A 22,099-nucleotide genomic window follows, 5' to 3' on the forward strand; every position below is an offset into this window, starting at 1 on the left:
CTCAAAAAGAAGAAATGTTTCACAACTTACATAATTTGATTGAATTATTTTCTTGTCATGTCTTTTTTAATGAATTGAGGAAGATATCTTGCTGATTACTAAAACAAACATTTGCGTGGATGTAAAACAGTTTGTGAAAATTAATTTTATTGACAACTGGAATTTATGTATGCAAAAGGAGATGCCAAAGAGCTTTAGGCCTTCTTTCAGTACTTAAACTGGAACTTACATCAACTGGAAAAAGCAGAGTTTGATGTGAAACTGACTACATGTACAAAAATTTTATACTGTGTAAATTTCAAAGCTGTAAGACCCCTAATCTTGAAGTGTCAGTGTGTTGTAAACATTGTATTTATTAATATCAATTTTGCATTTTAATTGAACATTTATTAAGGGAGGAAACCTCTTGGTCAGTTTCAGTGACTGCTGCTTTTTTTATCCTCACTTTCTGTGATTGTATAGCTTAAGTCTGTTATACTTTTCACAAAATTTAAATATGTTTATACAATAAAGTGGAGCTAAGTGCACTTTCCTTTCTTCCATTTATTTTGGGAAAACACTCTCTGTAAGTTTTTCTGAAAATTAAATGTAAGTATGTTACCATGAACAAAGATGAAATAAATGTTGTCTTTTGTTACACAAATGTTTCCACACAACTTAATGTTTTTATTTCTGAATCATATTCATTTTTTATGCCAAGAAGTTTTCACATAACATCATTGGGATGAACACATTGTTACATGGAAATGGGAATGAGCATCTGGTGTCATTGGCCGGGAGGCCCCTTGCGGGGCAGGTCCGGCCGCCCTGGTGCAGGTCTTATTACATTCGACGCCACATTGGGCAACCTGTACACTGGATGGGGATGAAATGATGATGAATACAACACAACACTCAATCCCTGAGCAGAGAAAATGTCTGACCCAGCTGGAAATCGAGTCCGGGCCCATAGGATGGCAATCTGCCATGCTGACCACTCGGCTATAGGGCCACACACATTATTACATGATTAAGTGTAAAGCACTACAAAATTGTTACAAATGCATGTTCCATTTTTCACAATACGTGAGCTGTGTGGTTGTTTTAAAACAAATATCCAGTGCTTAATCTATACTGCATGAGTAGTGAATCAGTGACAAATTTGGTGAAAAGGAAATCAGTCATTCTCTTATTGTTGCAGCCTGCAACATATAAAAATAAATAATAATCTCGTTTTCTTCTAGTATTATTCATTTTCAAATTGCTATATTTTCCAGAGTATTACATGTATAAATTTGACTGAAACCTCTGACAAGTAAAACAACTCTTTGAATGTTTGTGTCATACTTCTTTCAATATATTTAATATCTCCTGTTAGTACTGTTTGGTATAGAACCCACACACTTGAGCTATATTCTAAGATGGGATGGCCAAGTGTTTTGTAAGCAGGTTTCTTTGTAGAGTGACGGCATTTTTCTAGTGTCTTACCAATGAACTGAAGTCTGCCATGTACTAAACCTGCAGGTGATCCTGTGTGATCATTCCACATCATATACCCACAAATTGTAACGCACAGATATTTACACAAGTTGTGACTCATTGGTATTGAAATCATAGGATACTACTTTTCTGCATTTTGTGAAGTGCACAATTTTATATTTCTGTACATTTAAAGCAAGTTGCCAATTTTTGTGCCTCTTTGACATCTTATTGAGTTCTGACTTGATGTTTCTGAAGCTTTTATCAGACAATGCTTCATTAAAGATAACTGAATTCTTCTCAAAAAGTCAAAAACTACTATTAATATTGTCAGAAAGATCAATAATATGTAGCAGAAACAGCAGGGCTCCCAGTACATTTACCTTGTGGTATGCCTGAAATCATTGCCACGTCTGTTGATGACTCTGCACTCAAGACAACATACTGAGTCCTTCCTATCAAAGGCCTTCCATCCATTCACAAACTTTTTTCAGTACCCTATACAATCGCACCTCTGTTAATAAATGTGTGTCTGGTATTAAGGTAAAAAGATTTTGGAAGTCGAGACATCCTGTATCCGTTTGTTTGCCTTGATCCATGGCTTTCAGGATGTCATGTACAAGGTGTGATCAACAGGTAATGCAGTTGTATCTATACAACCAAATATATTGATCCAAATCATTCAATCTATTAAGATTCATCAAAGTACTTGCTTTGAGCAGTGATTCCACCATGCCTGGTATGCTTCCTGGAAGGTGGTGTCTGGAATTTTCTTTAGAGCACGTGTTATCACCTTTTACATGTCCTCAGTGATATAAAATGGCACCCTTTCATCTTTGTTTTGATGTGTGGAAAAGGGAAGAACTCTGACGGTGCCATGTTGGAACTGTATGGTGGCTGCAGCAGCATTGCCAATTTGCACTTCGCTAGGAACTCCTGAATTAACAGACCCGTATGGCACAGTGTGTTGTCACGATGCAGCACCCGCATTGAAGTGGGCATGTGCCTTGTGTAGGTAATGTGATTTGCTAGTCTTTCTAGCATTCTGAAGTAACAGGCTGTTCAGTCATTCCTTGGTGCAAACTCTGAATGGATCAAGCCTTTCATATTGAAGAAGGTGAGAACATGGTTTTCGTTTTTTATTTGTTCATTCTTGCTTTCTTGGGTTTGGAATATATGGGAGTATGCCTCTCTGAACTTTGGCATTTCATTTCTAAGTCATACTCAAAAACCCATCTCTCACAGCCGGCGATGACATTGTCTAAAAAGCCTGGGCCTTTTTCCAGCTGTTTCACAAGTTCTGTCACGACCTCCAAATAGTTGAGCTTCTGTTTGTCACTCAACACTTTTGGAACCAATTTGGCACACACTTTATGCATGTTCAAAACATCAGTAATGATGTTAAACATAGCCCCATATGACATGTTTAGCTCATCCGCTAGACACCAAAGCCTTGTACATTTGTTGGCATTCAGAAAAACATACACACACACACACACACAGGTTACATTATCAGGCGTTGAACTTGTTGACTGTCATCCAGAGCCGGCTTTATCAATAACCTCTTCCCAGCCCTCGTTAAATTGTTTTAGCCATCTGGAAACTTGTGAGTAAGACCTCGCAGACCCTGCAGGCCTTAAATCACTCCAGGCAAATGCCGGGATGGTTCCTCTGAAAGGGCACGGCCGACTTCCTTCCCCATCCTTCCCTAATCCGATGAGACCGATGACCACGCTGTCTGGTCTCCTTCCCCAAACCAACCAACCAACCTGCAGGCCTCTTGAATCATTTTGTAAGTTTGAGCCAGAGGGTTTTTGAGTTTTGAACAAAACTTGATTCAATAGCATTACTCCAAAGTTGACTGTGTCTTGAACAACAACACAAGCAGTGAACAAGGGTTTATGCAAATAATGATGCTGACAGTTCCACAGTTTGAAGGAGACTGTGGAAGGAAGTGCTGAAAATCTGATGCCCCACACTCCACCATTCTTTGCCATCAGTGTAGTGCTCTGGCCAATAGGAGCATGAGGAAACGATCAGTTGCACTACATTTTGATCACACCTTGTAAGAGGATTCTGTATGATCCATATTTATGGAAGCCATACTGGTTGCCATGGAGATCATTCAGTTCAAGATTCCACATTACGTTTGAGCTCAGCATATGTTCCAAGAGTTTACAATAGATTGATATCAATGGTATTGAACAGTAGTTTTGTGCCTCAGTTCTGCCTATCCTTCCTGCAGACAGGGTGTGATATTGTGCCTTGTTCCAGCCATTAGGCATAGTTTTCTGTTTGAAGGACCGATGGTATATTACAGTTACAATATGAGCTATCTCAACTGAATATTTTGAATAGGATCTGATAGGGATTCCATCAGGCCCTTAAGCCTCGTTTAATTTTTGTGATTTCATCTTATCCTCCATGCTATATCACTCATGTTCACAGTGGAATGAGAATTATACTGGGGCTGTACTTATATGCCTTCCTTAGTAAAGGAACACTTGAGATAAGAATTCAGAATGGCTGCTTTTGCTTTGCTGCCCTTAATTTCTGTTCCTGCACTATCCATGAGTGTCTAGAAAATAACTTTGTTGCAACAGATAGCAGTAACATATGATTAAAGTCTTCTTGGTTTTACTAGGTACATATATATCCAGTCGTTGGTCAACTGTTCCCTTAAACTTGAGCCACAGTTCTCTTTGTGCCTTTCAGATGTGACATAACTGCCTCTTTATATTTTACTGAATATGTAAATTGTTCTACTTGTTTCAGCTGCCATTTTTGTTCTCTTCTTTTTTTAATGTTCTTTGTTCATAATCAAACCAATCTTGTGACACATAACACATTCTGGATATGGCATGGTTGGGCTTTTATGCAGGTGGGTGGCTAAAGAATCATGTTCAGTAGCTGAGTGGCATATGGCTATTGATTCTCTTCTTGGTCCATCGCATACTACTACATTGTCCATGAGGTTTTTCCCTCACATGAAATTTTATTGAATCATTTTAATTTTTCTTGACATGTGTTGTTAATGGTGCATTTTACTGTGAAGTATGGCATTTTAATTTTTCAAACTGTTTAATTTTTGTGCCCTTTTTGACTAGAAAATCTGCTGTTTCATTACCATTTAAGACCTGTGATAAGGTATCCACTGAATTCCAGTTTTATTTTTCTTCTTTTGCAGAGATTTAATTGGCCTTCTTTAGTCTGAATAGTTTTTATATCTTGCTTGTTGATAAGTGTTAATATTGTTGCTCTAACATCACAAAATATGTCTGCTTCGTTGAATGTGTGTAAAAAGTTGTTTAACTGACTTATTGCAATTCTGATAGCTTCAGCTCCACCTTCAATATTTGAGTGGTGTGGTTCTAAGGTTTGGCAGAAAGAGAGAATTTTTCTGTATATTCCTATACCAATGTTTTCTTCTTTTTCCATTGATGAGCCATGTGAGTAGAAGGGGAACCACTGCTCTTCGGTGTATCTCAGATTTATTGTTTCCAGTACCATAGTTTTCACTATCAATTTGTGTGTTTCACTTTTTTTATAGTTACTCATTAAGTATTTTAATTGAGGAAGTGTAACTGTAGAGAGTAAGAAAATAAATTCTTTAGCATCAATTTCTAGCAGCTTATGTTATGATTTTAAGTCTTGTAGTTTTTGGATGATGCCAATCGATGTTTCAACTGTCTTCTATTATTATTATTATTATTATTATTATTGTTGTTGTTGTTATTGTTATTATTATTATTATTATTATTATTATTATTATTATTATTTCTTTCCTTTCTCAGACGTTATGTCTGGTTAAAAATGGAAAGTGACACGGACCTTGATCAAGTGTGACTTCCTTTTAACTGTACGGTATATGTTACATTGCATTTAGGAACTTTCGGGTAATTAACATGTATCAATAATTACAGATTTCTGTAGTTGTATATATATGTATGGATGTAGCTGTATTGCATTGATGTACTGGCAGATATTGTGTGGTATGACTCCTGTAGTTTGTAGTTATTATTATTGTTATTATTATTATTATTATTATTATTATTATTATATGGATATTTATTTTTTAGCTATTTGATATGACCAAATCAATTTCTCACACTGAAGTAGTTGTAATCTTTGAATACTTAAGTCAATAGGTTGTAATCCAGTTAGAATTATCATAGATCCTAAAGATGACAATTTGCTCCACCAGTTAGTATTCTTAATGCCTGGTGTGAACTGTCTCAAACCTGTTGTATTGCTAGTATCAGCTGTTAAAAGTGCTTCACTACCACATTTTGAAACTGGTCTTACATTGGTTTTGTAGGTATTGAGGAGCAATGTTTCTGAACACCCCTGTTTACTACTGGCTAATCTCTTCAGTATGCTGATTCTGTTTTTTGCTTTCTCAGCAGTTTTATTTGTGTGTGTGTGCCAGTTTAATTTTTGATCCATACATGCCCCCAAATATTTAGTATGTTCAGAATGCTGTATATTTTCCCCTTCAGTTTTTATTTTTGGATGAGAGTGACATAAAATATTCGATAGCAGATTTTCTGAGTATTTATTGCCATAAGGTTTTGATGTTACTGTTCTTGAAATCAATTTATCACTTGATTCATTATATTTGCTTTTGTTGTTTGGAAATGAAATACAGATAACATCATAATCTGCATACAGTGTGGTTTTTACTTCTTGTGGTGTAGATACATATGAGGAGAGATCATTGATGCGATTGTTAAATCATGTCAGATTGGTCATGGCACCTTGATGAACTCCCTTCTTTGATTTATTATATTTACTTAATGTGTTATTTATTTAGTTGCACATAATCTGTCTTGTGTGAGGGCATACATCCATTTCAACATTCTCTCAGAAATGTTTAAATTTCATATTTTTTCTAGTGATTTTATTCTCCATAATGTGTTTTGTCCATATTATCTGGTGTTTCTCGTGGTTTTAGTATTGGTATAATGATGGTTTTTCTTGTCTTGTTGATGCATCTGCCTCATGTGCACTGATAAGTTTCATATGGATGTCCACAAACAGATGATGGCAATTTGTTGCCTTTGGATATATATCCATCATGAGCGGTCTTCTAAAATATTTGTTCCAAGTAGTTTTCAGAGAAAACATTTCACTTCATAATAATTTCAAGGCCTGTCATGCTCACCATTTGCAGAAGTGCTGTTACCCCAGTAACTTCTTGGATTATTTAAGTCTTCTTCAATAATGACAGCTGGGGAATATATGTATTAGTTAGCTGAGCATTTCTGTGAAGGTTTTGGTTACAGCTGGAGGTGAATCTGGTAGTTACCAGAAAGACCCAGTTACATTTGTTTTACTCTTGATACTGAGTCTCACCGAAACAATCTTGCATCCAGCTTCAGTTTCTCAGTGGATTTGAGTTTCTTGTTTTCTTTGACAAAGAAACCATCTGAAAGTGCTTCCATTTGGCTATCCTTTAAATATACACATAGATTTACCTTCAAATTTCAGCTTTTACCCTGCATTCTGTATCTAGCATTAGGAGTGATTCAAACTCTAGCATTTTTGTTGTGAATGCTGCAGCAGCTGATTAGTAAGATTTTAATCATTTCATCAGGCAAAAGGAGGTGGGGGTTGGGGGTGGGTGTATTTTTGTGAGTGTTATGCTAACACTTCACTCCTACAGCTATCATGATTTGGATCAGATGGAGCTGAGCTGCCAAAGCTCTTGAGTGGACTCTGCATACAATCAGCCACTTGGGTAGCAGCCTCTGAGGCATAGCACACCCCTGACCATTCAGGGGAACCATACAGTTCTTAATGTTATGACACAACTCTAAGAAGTCACAGCTTAGCTCCTCACAGAACCTTTAAAGTTCTGGGGTAGGGTGGACAGAGAATTGAATGAGGTTCTTTTCTCTTTTTTTTTTTTTTTTTTGAGTCATCAGTCTTCTGACTGGTTTGATAAGGCCTGCCACACATGACTCTCCTGTGCCAACCTTTTCATCTCAGAGTACCACTTACAACCTACATCCTCAATTATATGCTCTATGTATTCCAATATCTGCCTTCTCTTACAGTTTTTACGCCCTGAAGCTCCCTCTGGTACCATGAAAGTTATTCCCTGATGCCTTAACAGATGTCCTATCAGCCTGTCCCTTCTTCTTGTCAGTGTTTTCCTTATATTCCTTTCCTCACTGATTCTGCAAAGAACCTCCTCATGCCTTATCTTATCAGTCCACATAATTTTCAACATTCTTTTGTAGCACCACATCTCAAATCTATATCTGCATCTATACTATGCAAAGCACCATCACATGCATAGCAGAGTGTTTGTCCCATTGTACCAGTTATTAGGCTTTCTTCCCATTTCATTCATGTATGGAGCATGGGAAGAATGAGTGTTTGAATACATTTGTGTGTGTAGTAATTCTTGTAATCTTCTTTCTCAGGATAGTTTACGATTGTCTTCAAGAGTGTGTCATTTCAGTTCTTTCAGTATCTCTGTGACATTCTTCTGTGGATTAAACAGACCTGTGTCCATTGTGCTGCTCTTCTCTGTATACATTCAGTATCCATTGTTAGTCATATCTGCTGTGGGTCCCACCCACTTAAGCAATATGGGTTGCACGAGTGATTTGTTAGCATCTCTTTTGTAGACTGATTACACTTCCCCAGTATTCTACGAATAAACCAAAGTTTACCACCTGCTTTACTCACGATTGAACCTATGTCATCATTTCATTTCGTATCCCTACAGGGTGTTACACCCAGGTATTTGTATGAAATGGCAAATTCTGATAGTGACTCATTGATATAATAGTCATAGGATACTGCTTTTCTTTGTTTTTGTTTTGTGAAGTGCAAAATTTTACATTCTGAACATTTAGAGCAAGTTGCCATTCTCTGCACCATGTTGAAATCTTGTCAAGATCTGACTGAATATTTATGCAGCTTCTCTCAGATATTACTTCATTATAGGTAACCGCATAATCTGCAGAAAGCCTGATTTTACTATTAATATTGTCATCAAGGTCATGAATATACAATATGAACAGCAAGGGTCCCAACACACTTCCCTGGGCCACACCTGAAGTTACTTCTACATCCAACAATGACTCGCCATCCAAGATAACATGCTCTGTCCTCCCCCTACCAAACAATCCTCAATCCAGTCACAAATTTCACTTGATAACTCATATGATAGTACTTTTGACAATAAGCATAGGTTTGAGTCCTCCCTCGGGCATGGGTGTGTGTGTTGTCCATAGCGTAAGTTAGTTTAAGTTAGATTAAGTGGTGTGTAGGATTAGGGACTGATGACCTCAGCAGTTTGGTCCTATAAGACCTTACTCCAAATTAAAAAAAAAAATTAAGTGAAAGATATTGGACTGTAGTTTTGTGGATCACTTCTACTACCCTTCTTGTAGATGGGTGTGACCTGTGCCTTTGTCCAATAACTAGACACAGTTTTTTGTTTGAGGGATATATGAGAGATTATAGAGGTAACTGAGGCTAACTCAGTCACAAATTCTGTATTGGGCCCTGGAGATTTGTTCAATTTTAACAATTTTAGCTGTTTCTCAACACCACTAACACTAATACTTACTTCATTCATTTTTTCAGTGATACAAGGATTAAATTGGCACAGTTCCCCCGGGTTTTGCTTTGTAAAGGAACATTTGAAAATTGAGTTAAGCATTTCAGCTTTTGCTTTGCTACCCTCAATTACAGTTTCTGCCTCATTTGCTAGGGACTGGACACTAACTTTGGTGCCACTAACAGCCTTTACATATGACCAGAATTTCTTTGGGTTCTGTGAAAGATCACTTGACAAAATTCTGCTACAGTACTCATTGAAGGCATCACGCATCGCTCTCTTGACAGCCAAATGTGTTTCATTCAGCATCTCTATATATATAGCACTATGCTTCGTTTTACATCTATTATGCAGTAATCTCTGCTTCTCTAGAAGTTTCTTTACAATGACACCATGGATGTTCCCTCCCACTATGAACTGTTCTACTGGTGGCATGTCTATCCACTGCATGGTCGATCATTATTTTAAACATGAGCCATAGTTCCTGTATCTGCTCCTGCCCTGTGCTGAAAGTTTCAAGTTCCTTACTGAGATATGACATTACTGATTTTTATCAAGTTTACTGAACATATATATCTTTCTGCTTCTCTTAGTTGCCCTTTGTACTTTGGTAATCATTGTTGCCACAACAACATCATGTTCACTGATACCAGTTTAGATATGGACATCCTCTGAGAGGTCAGGTCTATTTGTTGCCATTAGATCCAATTTATTCCAATCATGAGTAGGGTTCTTATATATCTGCTCCAGGTAGTTTTCAGAGAAGGCATTTAGTAGAGTTTCACATGATGTGTTATCAGCCCACCATTAACAAAACTGTAATTTTCCCAGTTAATTGTTGGATGACTAAAGTCTTCACCAATCATTACAGTATGATTGAGGAACTTATGCACATGTGAACTGAGGTTTTCTCTGAAGTTCTCAGTTATACTGGGAGACGAGTCTGGTGCACAATAGAAGGATACACTTTTCACTTTATGCCCACCCCTGATGCTGAGTCTTGCCCAAACATCTCACATGCGGCTTCAATTTCTATCTCAGTGGGTTTGAGCTTTTCGTCTATTGCAACAAATACATCTCCTCCATATCCCATTTGCCTATCCTCTTGATATACACTTAAATTTTTCTCAAAAATCTCACTGCTATCAATTTCAGATTTCAGCCAGTTTTCTGTACCTAATATTAAGTGAACTTCACTGCTTTCCACAAGTGTTTCAAATTCTGGCACTTTATTGTGAATTCTTTGGCAGTTTACCAGTAGGATTTTAATACTCTCACCTATGGGAGGCATTTCTTTTGATCTTACATTGGTACTTCCAGGTTTCCTACAGCTATCGTTATCTGGATTGGATGGGGAGTTGCCTAATCTAAAAAACTCTTGTGTGCACCCCAGAGTCAGTCAGCTACCTGAGTAGCAGCCTCTGAGGTGTAGAGCACATGTGACCTATGTAGGGGGACCCTACAGCTCTCACAAGTCCAGGAAGTCACAGCCTAGCTTGTCATAGAACTTTCAAAGTCTCTGGTTCAGTCCTTCCATCAACTCAGAACCAAAGGGCCACAATCATTTCTGGGGACAATGCAGCAAATTTGTTGAAATTCCACACACAAGGCTGGTCTTCTCAACCTTCTCTGCCAGTTGCTGGAATGACCCAAGAATGACTTCGGAGCCCAGATGACAGGCATAATTCATTCCAACATGCTCCACAATCTGCAGTTAGCTACACCCTGTTACCTCAGTGGTTGCTGGAATAGCCTCTTCAACGTGTTAAATGAAGCCCCCAGACCTACTCAGTGAGTGCACCTGGTATCCTTTGTTGTCCCTTGCTGCCATTTCCTTAAGGCGTACCATCATTCACCTTATGTTTGAACTGTCGAAGATTAATATACCCCTTCCCTTTTGCATTTGCCTCCTGACACTAGACAAAACAGGTTTCCCCACAAAAGGTGAAGTGAGTCCCACTGGGTCACTTTCAGTGAAAGACAGCATGTCAAACTTGTTGGTTAGGTGGATTGGTGCAACACTCCCTGGTCCCCATCCACCATGTACAGGACATCTAGATCTACCATTCACATGCCGCTCACAGTCAAGTGGATGGGTAATGAAAGATCCTGTACTTTCTGCAGAGGAGACAGGATCCACAGGAGAGCATAGTTCTTGAGGTACCTCTGGTACACATATCACAGGTACATTACTCTAGGCAGCTCTACCAACACACATGTTTGCAGCAGTGGTCAGCTGTTTGACAGTAGTCGGGGCAATTTCCAGCTGCATGCAAACATCAATCAACTGACCCTGTTTTTGAGAATAGCATTCTCAGTGGGTCTGCATTTTGGCTGGTGCAATGTACAGGGTTATTACAAAAGATTGAAGTGATTTCACAGCTCTACAATAACTTTAGTATTTGAGATATTTTCACAATGCTTTTCACACACATACAAAAACTCAAAAAGTTTTTTTACGCATTCACAAATGTTCGATATGTGCCCCTTTAGTGATTCGGCAGACATCAAGCCAATAATCAAGTTCCTCCCACACTTGGCGCAGCATGTCCCCATCAATAAGTTCGAAAGCATCGTTGATGCGAGCTCACAGTTTTGGTATGTTTCTTGGTAGAGGAGGTTTAAACACTGAATCTTTCACATAACCCCACAGAAAGAAATTGCATGGGGTTAAGTCGGGAGAGCATGGAGGCCATGACATGAATTTCTGATCATGATCTCCACCATGACTGATCCATCGGTTTTCCAATCTCCTGCTTAAGAAATGCCGAACATCATAATGGAAGTGCAGTGGAGGACCATCCTGATGAAAGATAAAGTCGGCGCTGTCGGTCTCCAATTGTGGCATGAGCCAATTTTCCAGCATGTCCAGATACACATGTCCTGTAACATTTTTTTGCAGAAGAAAAAGGGGCCGTAAACTTTAAACCGTGAGATTGCACAAAACACGTTAACTTTTGGTGAATTGTGAATTTTCTGCACGAATGCGTGAGGATTCTCTACCGCCCAGATTTGCACATTGTGTCTGTTCACTTCACCATTAAGAAAAAATGTTCTTTATCACTGAAAACAAGTTTCGCACTGAACGCATTGCGACCGAACCGCTGAATCTTTCCATCAGTAAATGGGGTATGTTCTCCACTGACTCGGTTGTTTTAACCCCCTCCACTGATGGAATGACCCACTTCCCAATTCCGTATGTATAAAACCAATACGGACTTGTAGCTGTCACGCCTTTGCGCTTACTGCTACATATTTTAACTGTAAATAGCTCAGTCCCAATGGTAAGAGGCAGTAGTGAATTCACGTAGTTAATATTTGAATCCAGCACAGCTGCCACAAGCTCAGCTCACTTTTACTCCACTCCTACCCTCGCCATTGCACCACATTAACTAGGTGCTACATGGACCTTGCTAAATTCACTTGCGTATACATTTTTGACCGTTACTCGCCAGTATTTACCTAATGATTAGTACACTCCCAACCGGACTATTTCCCTAAGAGCTGTGATGATTGAACGGGTTCGATCCACGGCCTATAGTGCCCTACAGTTCACACGGTAACACTGCCTACCTGACCCACTTAACTTGGTAGTGAGCTTATGTATCCAATCACCACTGCTAGCAGCAGTGGATAATCCTATCAGCACGACGAGAGCAGCAGACTTACCATCGAATCCTCCTGAAAATACTTATAACTACGGTCGCCAGCTCTGAAGGAGCAAAAGAATAAATCAATTTTTGGGCTCGTTTCAAAGTGAAATGGCTTGAGTTCAATTTAAACTTAATTCTGAATATTACTATTTCTGATCATTCTAGATGATTCTACAAAGCAAATACTCTCTCAATTTCTGTGAGGTGGCTTGGTAATTACTACCAAGACAGGTTATGCAACTTCAGTTAACAAAATTCTATCCTTCAACTTATTTAATGATTTTGGATATTACTCTTTGGACCATTGATACAGAATTAGTTAAGTGACTTTACTTGAAAGGTTGCTCAGAAAAATTTAAGTAACTGTAAATAGGCGACTCATTCTGGTGTGACCATTGCTCTTTTCAACATTCTTATACGCTAAAGTATTCTACAACCAAAAGAATTGTAAATGAAAGAGGCGATGGTGGCCTCAGTCTGATTTCACTATACTATGTTTGAGGTTACTACACTTTACAATGAACAACATGCATCGTAATTTTACTCATTACTATATTCTGTCCTCTGCACTTGCATAAAAGAAAACTGGTATTCTCCTTTTACATGTATACAAAGTTCGACTTAACAATTGCAAGCAGTCTTGCCTTGGGTAGACGTGTCAGTGCTGGTGGTGAGATGCATGTGGCTAACGCAGCTCTTCACGCCTCAGGCCCTTAATGGCGGCTGGAACTATGAGCTGTAGCACTCGTATAAGCTACTGCACGTCCGCCATAAAATCTGGGCACAGGAACTCTTACAATCAGCCCCAGTGGCATAAAGGCGGCTTCAACAACCACTCGTCGCGTTTTACTCCAAAAACGGCGACGATATTCGCCTCTTCGCTGTTGCACAATCACTTTTGCATGAGCACAGTTACGCACGTTCGATCACGTCAACACTCCCCAGGCCATTCCATTGTTCAGTCCCTGTGTCTCCAGCTACCCCTAGCTACGCTCGTATCACCAAGAGTGGGGGCGTTCCCCTACCACCTTTTTACTGAAATCATTTAGTATTTAAGAATATTTATATTTACTACCCTGGAGTCCATACCAGTCATAATAATTTACTACTAGCGCTTTACAACATTAAATTATACAGTAATAACTTATAATTACCAAGAAAAAGAATACATTTGACTCTGAGAGCTTAGTGCATTGTCTGACAGGCAGCGCTAATTCCCAGTTTCGCCAATAGATGGCATCAGGGTGCACTCCCTGGCAGTCTCACACAAGCGCGCCCGTTTCCGACGCGCGGTCTCCAAATTACTGTCAGCCCACCCTCATTTCAGTTCCGTTACAGCATCCTCTTCCATGAGCTGTTGCAACCACGCCGAAAATTCAAAGCGTTTGACTTTGTCGTCGGGTGTCAGGGCTTGTAGCAATTGTAAACGGTAAGGCTTCTGCTTTAGCCTTTGCTGTAAGATTTTCCAAACCGTCGGCTGTGGTACGTTTAGCTCTCTGCTTGCTTTATTCATCAACTTCTGCGGGCTACGCGTGAAACTCGCCCGCACGCGTTCAACCGTTTCTTCGCTCACTGCAGGCCGACCCGTTGATTTCCCCTTACAGAGGCATCCAGAAGCTTTAAACTGCACATACCATCGCCAAATGGAGTTAGCAGTTGGTGGATCTTTGTTGAACTTCGTCCTGAAGTGTCGTTGCACTGTTATGACTGACTGATGTGAGTGCATTTCAAGCACGACATACGCTTTCTCGGCTCCTGTCGCCATTTTGTCTCACTGCGCTCTCAAGCGCTCTGGCGGCAGAAACCTGAAGTGCGGCTTCAGCCGGACAAAACTTTGAGTTTTTCTACATATCTGTAGTGTGTCGTGACCATATGTCAATGAATGGAGCTACAGTGAATTTATGAAATCGCTTCAATCACTTGTAATAGCCCTGTATTACAAGTCAGTGAACAAAGGACTTTGAATTAAACCTGCTGCTTATCTTTTAATCTGTAGAGCTAAAAAGTTGCTAATTCTCTATAAGAATTGAAGCAGATACACAGAACAAGATTTCTGTTAAGGCAACACAAAAACCTGTGGTAAATATTTCTAGTTTCCTATGTTGATTATAGTTGTTAGCAAACTCGAAAGCCAAGGTAATTTGTGATAAATGCAGATAATATATAGGACTACTCCTCTGAAGGGAAAACTAGATGTAACACAAAAGTTAATTAGAAAAACTTGCTACAGTAGCTAAATAACAAACACTGATTCGTTACAAATTGCTTGTAGATTGTACAAAGGACAATGGTAGCTTCCGAAAATTCTCAAAAATGCAGTTTTATTTTCGTTGATATACAATGAAATGCAGTGATGCAGTGATGATGTGTACTTTGGCTTATATTCTCTTCTATTTAGATTTTCCTACAGTCCATGTCTCATTGTCATACAATACTGTGCTGAAAACATGCATTCTCAGAAATTTCTTCCTCAAATTAAAACCATATTTGGTATCGGTAGACTTCTCTTGGCTAGGAATGCCCTTTTTGTCAGTGCTAGTCTGCTTTTCATGTCCTGCTTGCTCCATCTGTCATGGAAGCTATTGCTACCTAGCTGGTACAATTCCTAAACTTCATCTACTTCATGATCACCAACTGTGATATTAAGTTTCTCGCTGTTCTCATTTCTGCTACTTCTCATTACTTTCACATATCTTCAGTTTACTCTCAAACCATATGTTGTACTCATTAGATTGTTCATTCTATTCAACAGGTCCTTTTATTCTTCTTCACTTTCACTGAGGATAGCAATGTCATCAATGAATCTTAACACTGATCTCATTTCAACATGAATTTTAATCCCACTCTTAAATCTTTCTTTTATTTCTGCCATTGTTTCTTTGACATACAGATTGAACAGCAGGGATGAAAGACTACACCCCAGCCTTACATCCTTTTTAAACCATGCACTTTGTTCTTGGTCTTTCATTCTTATTGTTTCCTCTTGGTTCTTGTACATATTGCATGTTAACCATCTTTCCCTATAGCTTACCCCTGTTTTTCTCAGTATGTCATGCACCTTGTACCATTTTACATAATTAAGCCCTTTTTCGAAGTCAACAAATCCTATGAACATGTCTCGATTTTTCTCCAATCTTGTTTCCATCATCGATCGTAATGTCAGGACTGCCTCTCTGGTACTTTTACCTTGCCTATAGTCAAACTGATTGTCATCTAACAAAACCTTGATTTTCTTTTCTATTCTTCTGTATATTTTTCTTGTCAGCAACTTTGGTGTATGAATTGTTTAGCTGATTGTGTAATAATTCTTGCACATCTCAGCTCTCGCTATCTTGGGTATTGCTTGGTTGATGTTTTTCGAAAAGTCTGATGGTATATCACCAGACTTGTACATTCTGCACACCATTGTAAATAATTGTTTTTTGCCATATCTCCCAATCATTTTGAAAATTCTTATGAAATTTTTTCTGTTCCATCTGCCTTACTTGTTTTTAAGTCTTCCTAAGCTCTTCTAAAGTCTAACACAAGATCTCCTCTCTCTTCCCTATTAACTCCTGTTTCTTTTTCTGTCATGTCATGAGATAAGTCCTCCTCCTCGTAGAGGCCCTCAATGTACTCTTTCCACATGTCCTCTCTCTCCTCTGCATTTGACAGTGGAATTCCCACTGCATTGATAATGTCCTTCTGACAATAATTTCTTTTTCAGTTTCTACATTTTTTGTGTAGCAATTTCACCCTAGCTTCACCGCACTTTCTATTTATTTAATTTCTAAATGACTTATATTTCTGTATTCCTGAACTTCTCTGAACATTTTGGTGCTTCCTTCTTTCATCAATCAGTTGAAGTATTTCTTCTGTCAGACATGGTTTCTTTGCAGTCACCTTTCTTGTACCTATTTTTTTTTCTCTCCAACTTCTATTATTGCTCTTTTTAGAGATGACCATTTCTCTTCAACTGAACTGCCTGCTGAGCTATTCTTTATATCTGTATCTATAACCTTAGAGAACTTCAAGCACATCTTTTCATTCCTTAGTACTTCGGTAGCCCACTTCTTTGTGCATTTATTCTTACTGACTAGTCTCTTAAACTTTAACCTACTCTTCAGTATTGCCAAACTGTGGTTTGAGTCAATATCTGCCCCTGTGTATGCCTTACAATCCAATATTTGGTTTCAGAATCTCTGCCTGGTCATAACATATCTAACCGAAATCTTCCTGCATCTCTGGCCTTTCCTGAGTGTATCTCCTCCTCTTGTGATTCGTGAACAAAGTATTCACTCTTACCATCTGAAATAGTCTTTCTCCTCTCTCATTACTACTACCAATTCAATACTCTCACATAATCAATACTCTCCCATAACTCTTTCTTCTACTTCTTCCCCTATAACCACATTCAAATCCCCTATGACTTAGATTTTCATCTCCCTTTGTGTAATGAGTTTCACGTTCAATATCCTCACATACTTCCTCTGTCTCTTGATTTTTCTGCTTGTGACATCAGCTTGTATACCTGAACTATTATTGTCAATGTTGGCTTGCTGTCAGTTCTGATGAGAATAACTCTTCCTCTGAACTGTTCACAGTAACTTACTCTCTGTCCTACTTACCTATTCGTAATGAATCCTACTCTCATTATACCATTTTCTGCTGCTGTGGATAGTATCCTGTACTCATCTGACCAGAAATACTTGTCTTCTTTCCATTTCACTTCACTGACATCTGCTAAATATAGAATGAAACTTAGCATTTCCCTATTCAAATGTTCTAACTCCCCTGCCACATTCAAACTTCCAACATTCCACACCCTGACTCATAGAACATTATCCTTTCATCACTTATTCAATCTTTTTCTCATGGTCACCTCCTCCTTAGCAGTTCCCTCCCAGAGATCTGAATGGGCTACTAATTCGGAGTCTTTTGCCAGTGGAGAGATCATGACACTTTTTCAATTATTGGCCACATGTCCTGTGGATACTTGTTGTATGTTTTTAGTGCAGTGGCTTACATTGACTTCTTCATCTTCAGGTGATTGATCATTACTGATTCTTCTGCCTTTTAGGAGCGTTTTCTCACCCAAAGGGCAAGAAAGTGCTCTGAACATCTGTCCGCTCCTCTGCCCTCTTTGACAAGGCTGTTGGCAGAATGAGGGTGACTTCTTATGATGGAAGTCTTTGGCCATCATTGCTGATGTATTTATTCAAAATTTAAGCAGTGGCAGTGTTTGAACCTGGGACTAAGGATGTTTTCATTACTAATCAAAGATGCTACCCCTAAACGATCGGTACATTAAGGATACCACATCCAAAATGTCTAAGAAGTGCAAATGTGGCTTACAATTGACAATACAGTATGAATTTTGTACAGCATTCGCACATATTCAGAAATAAACAATATATTGTCAAGCATCACACACAATCAGTGAAAAATTGCAGAAAAGGACACAAACAGTAAAATATTAGCATATAGTATTTAGAGTGAGACCTATCTTTACATGAAGTCTCACACAAAGGAAAGGCTGGAAGTCAGCTTATACATGTACACAGATTTCAAAATGCATGGCTGTTTGTTTTATTTAGCTAGATTTGTGACGTATTCTACAATAGTTTTCCAAGGATTAACACTAGCATCAGTTCATCCCATTCAAAATAACAAAGTCGTAGAGCCACAATGAAGAATGTCATCTGTCTGATGTGGCTCATTTATTGGTGTTCGTCTTATAACCAACTGCTCCTTCAAGTCCCTTGTCATCTCATAAAATTACAATGTAATCATCAAACCTCAAAAATTTTTATTTCTTCTCTTCAAACTTCAATTCCGTTTCCAGATTTCTCCTTAGTTTGTTTCACAGCTACCTCTGTGTACAAATTTAATGACAATGGTGACAGGTTATAACCCATTCCCATCCTCTTGTCAACCACTAATTCCCTTTCATGTCCTTCTTCTCTAATAAATGTAATTTGGTTTCTGTACAAGTTGTGACTAACCTTTTCCTCCTGGTATTTTATTCCAGCTATCTTCTGAATTTCAAGGTCAGCATTTTCTGAAGATTCTTCTAATATAAGTCAAAGTATCAGTATGCCCCACTTGTTCTTACATTTTGACAGAATCCAAACTGATTATCTATGAGATCAACCTCTACCAGTGTTTTCATTCTTTTGTAAATAATTTATGTCAGTATTTTGTGAGCATGACCTATTAAACTTATAATTCAGTAATATTCACACCTGACAGCATCTGGGTTCTTTGGACTAGAACTATTACATTCTTCATGATGTTGGAGGGCATTTCACCTGTCTCACAGAATGCACATGAGGTGGAATAGTTTTGTCATAGCTGGTTCCCCCATGGATCTCAATAAATCTGAGGGTATGTCATCTACTCCAGGGGCCTTATTTTGACTTAGGTCTTTCAGAGCTTTGTTGAATTCTTCTCACAGAATCATATCTTCTGTGTCACCTTTATTTACTTTCCCTTCTGTTTTTATACTATTTTCTTCAAGTTCATTTCCCTTATAAATTATAGCCCTTCTATATATTCCATCCTCCATTCAATTTTCCCTTCTTTGCTTAGTACTGACTTGCCATCTGAACTCTAGATTTTCAAAGTGCTACTTCTCTGCTTTTCCCATAGGTGACATCTATCTTTCCCCTAATCATACGTGCTTCTACAGCCTTACATTTTTCATCCAGCCATACCTTCTTAGCCATTTTGTCTTTTCTGTCGTCCTCAATTTTTAGAGGTCAGTATTCCATTTTTCCTACTTCATTTGCTGCTTTTTCATATTTTCTCCTTTAGTAGCCAATGAAATACTATTTCTTCTTGTGCTGGGTCCAGAGTCAAGTAATATTTTTCAATGACAACATTTTCTATTTTGACTGTCAGCTTTACTTAAAAATCACCATAAATGTTTATATATCTGTACATACCGCATGTGAACCCTTAATGTAGAATACGTAAAAAAAATTCATCAGAATGTTTCAGATGTGGAAGAAATTGTATGACACCTTGAAGGAAAATCATTGTTGCTCAGTTACTCCTACATAAGCCATGGTAGTGTGCATTTGGGTGTCAGTGTGCCTGAATGTGTGTGCTTTCTGCCAGAAGAAGAGCCAGGTGTTGAAAGCTAGTTAACATTGTGTTCTGCTGTCCACTTCTATATGTCGCCCATCAATCTGCTAAAGGTGATGTCTTTCCCTTTACTTAATGTTTTGTTCCATCCAGGAACTTCCATTATTATTTAAACCCACATACAAAATTTTATGAATTTTAATAGGCCACACCCCACTATATTAAGCATAGCCACTGATGGCTTCACTATTTATTGCCCAAAAAATCATAAAATTTTTATCCCACAATGTTTGCACTTTATTTACTGTTATTGCAACTGGTATTGTGTTTAATCTCATCATGAGGAAACTATCTGTTCTGCAGATTCATTCTCTCAAGAAAATGAAAATATGTATTTACTGGATATCATATGATGATTTCAACCATTCACTATGCCAAAAGAAATAAAACACACTAATAATAAACCAAAAACAATTTGGAACATTATTAAAGAAGAAACAAATAAAAATAGAAACCCATATGAAATTAGGCCCTCAGAAAATAGCTGTGGCATCAAATTCAGTGACATCAAATTCAGTGACAGAAAATGATGAACCTACTAGTAAATATCACCAAAAGATATTATTTTCAAAACTACAATCTCTAAGATGATCAAAAAATTCACCATGTCATTAAGAAGTAGTAATTCTGCGTGCTATGATGGTGTTTCTAGCAGAATATTATCATCTTGAACTGACTTAAATTACCTTTAGGCTATCTTCATAATAAGCCAATAAGTCAGGGCATATCCCCTGACAGACTTGAATGTGCTGTACTTATCCACAAGACTGGAGATACGCAAACCACCTCTAATTATAGACCTATTCCACTCCAACCAGCTCTTTAAAAAGTAACTGAGACAGTAGCCTATGGTAGCACACTGACTCATTTAACTGAGCAAGACTTGTTAGCTGCCTGTCAATTTGGCTTTCACAAACAATTAGCAATTGGGAATGGTAGACCAGGCTTCACAAATGAAGTGCTGGCTGATATGAAGCACAAAAATTATTGTTTTTGCATGTTCTGTAACACTGACAAAGCCTTCAATTGTGTGAATCATAAAATTCTACTTGGTAAAGTTAAGTGCTGCAACAGTAATGGCATCCCTCTTATATGGTTGGGGGTATTACAACCTTAATAGAAAGCAAGAGTCCCACTGACAGATCATGTTACAGACATGAAACTAGACTCAGAATGTGTAATTTTTGAGAACATTTCTCATGGAGAAACAGTAGTCAGGCAGAAAGTACTTTAAAAATGGACACAAAGAGTCTTGACTCCAAAAACATTTATTTTGACAGTAACTGGTTTCAGTCAGTTTTTGATCATCCTCAGACCCTCGTATTGAAACATGAACACAGAATGGATTTAGAGGTTGTCTAACAATAATAGTAACATATAAAGTACATCATATACAACAATGATAGTAGCTGGTGGCAGTGAATGAAGCAGGTGCTGTAACTCCATGAACATCAACTGCTAAGGAGAGCAATGCAGTTGTTGCTTAAATACACAGTGCTCCACCTACTGCATACCAAATTACGTCAGCGATAGGCAGTCAGGCATACAGGTCTTAAAACAGTTGTTACAATAAGCTATATACAGAATAGTTACACAAAAGCTAACAACAAACGAAGAAATAGGTATGTTGCATTATACAAAATAACTGCTATAAACAGCATTTCATCAATAGATGATAAAATATGTATAAAATACATAGCCAATCATAATTTGTTGCAAGGACACTGACGGCCATCTATGGGGATTTATCACAAACTCGCACATTGTGTGCCAGCAAAATAGTGGTTAAGTGCTGCCAACGGTTCTCCTTAGCAGTTGGCTTTCATAGAGTTACAATACCTGCTCCATTCGCTGCCCCTGCCTACCAAGATGGGCATAATTTCTTTTTCTAATATTTGTTATATCTGATGTATTTTATATGTTATTATATTATTGGACTTCCCTCTAAATCCATTCTGTGTTCATATTTCAATATGAGGCTCTGAGGATGGCCGAAACTGACCAAACCTGGTTACTATCAAAATAAATGTTTTTGCCGCTGAGATTGTTTGTGTCCATTTTTAAAATGTAGCTTCAGAATGCAGCTAATATAAAAAAGGGAGTTCTGCAAGTATCAGTACTCAGCCCACTTTCAGTCTTAACCTATGCCAATGGAAATGGAAATGTGGTGTGGCGGGGGCCTCTTGTCGAGTAGACCGTTCACCTGGTGCAAGTCTTTCAAGTTGATGCCACTTCAGCAACTTACATGTCAATGGGGATGAAACAAAGATGATAAGGATAA

This window comes from Schistocerca cancellata, chromosome 8 (genome assembly GCF_023864275.1).
Source record: "Schistocerca cancellata isolate TAMUIC-IGC-003103 chromosome 8, iqSchCanc2.1, whole genome shotgun sequence".
NCBI classification, from domain to species: Eukaryota; Metazoa; Arthropoda; class Insecta; order Orthoptera; family Acrididae; genus Schistocerca; species Schistocerca cancellata.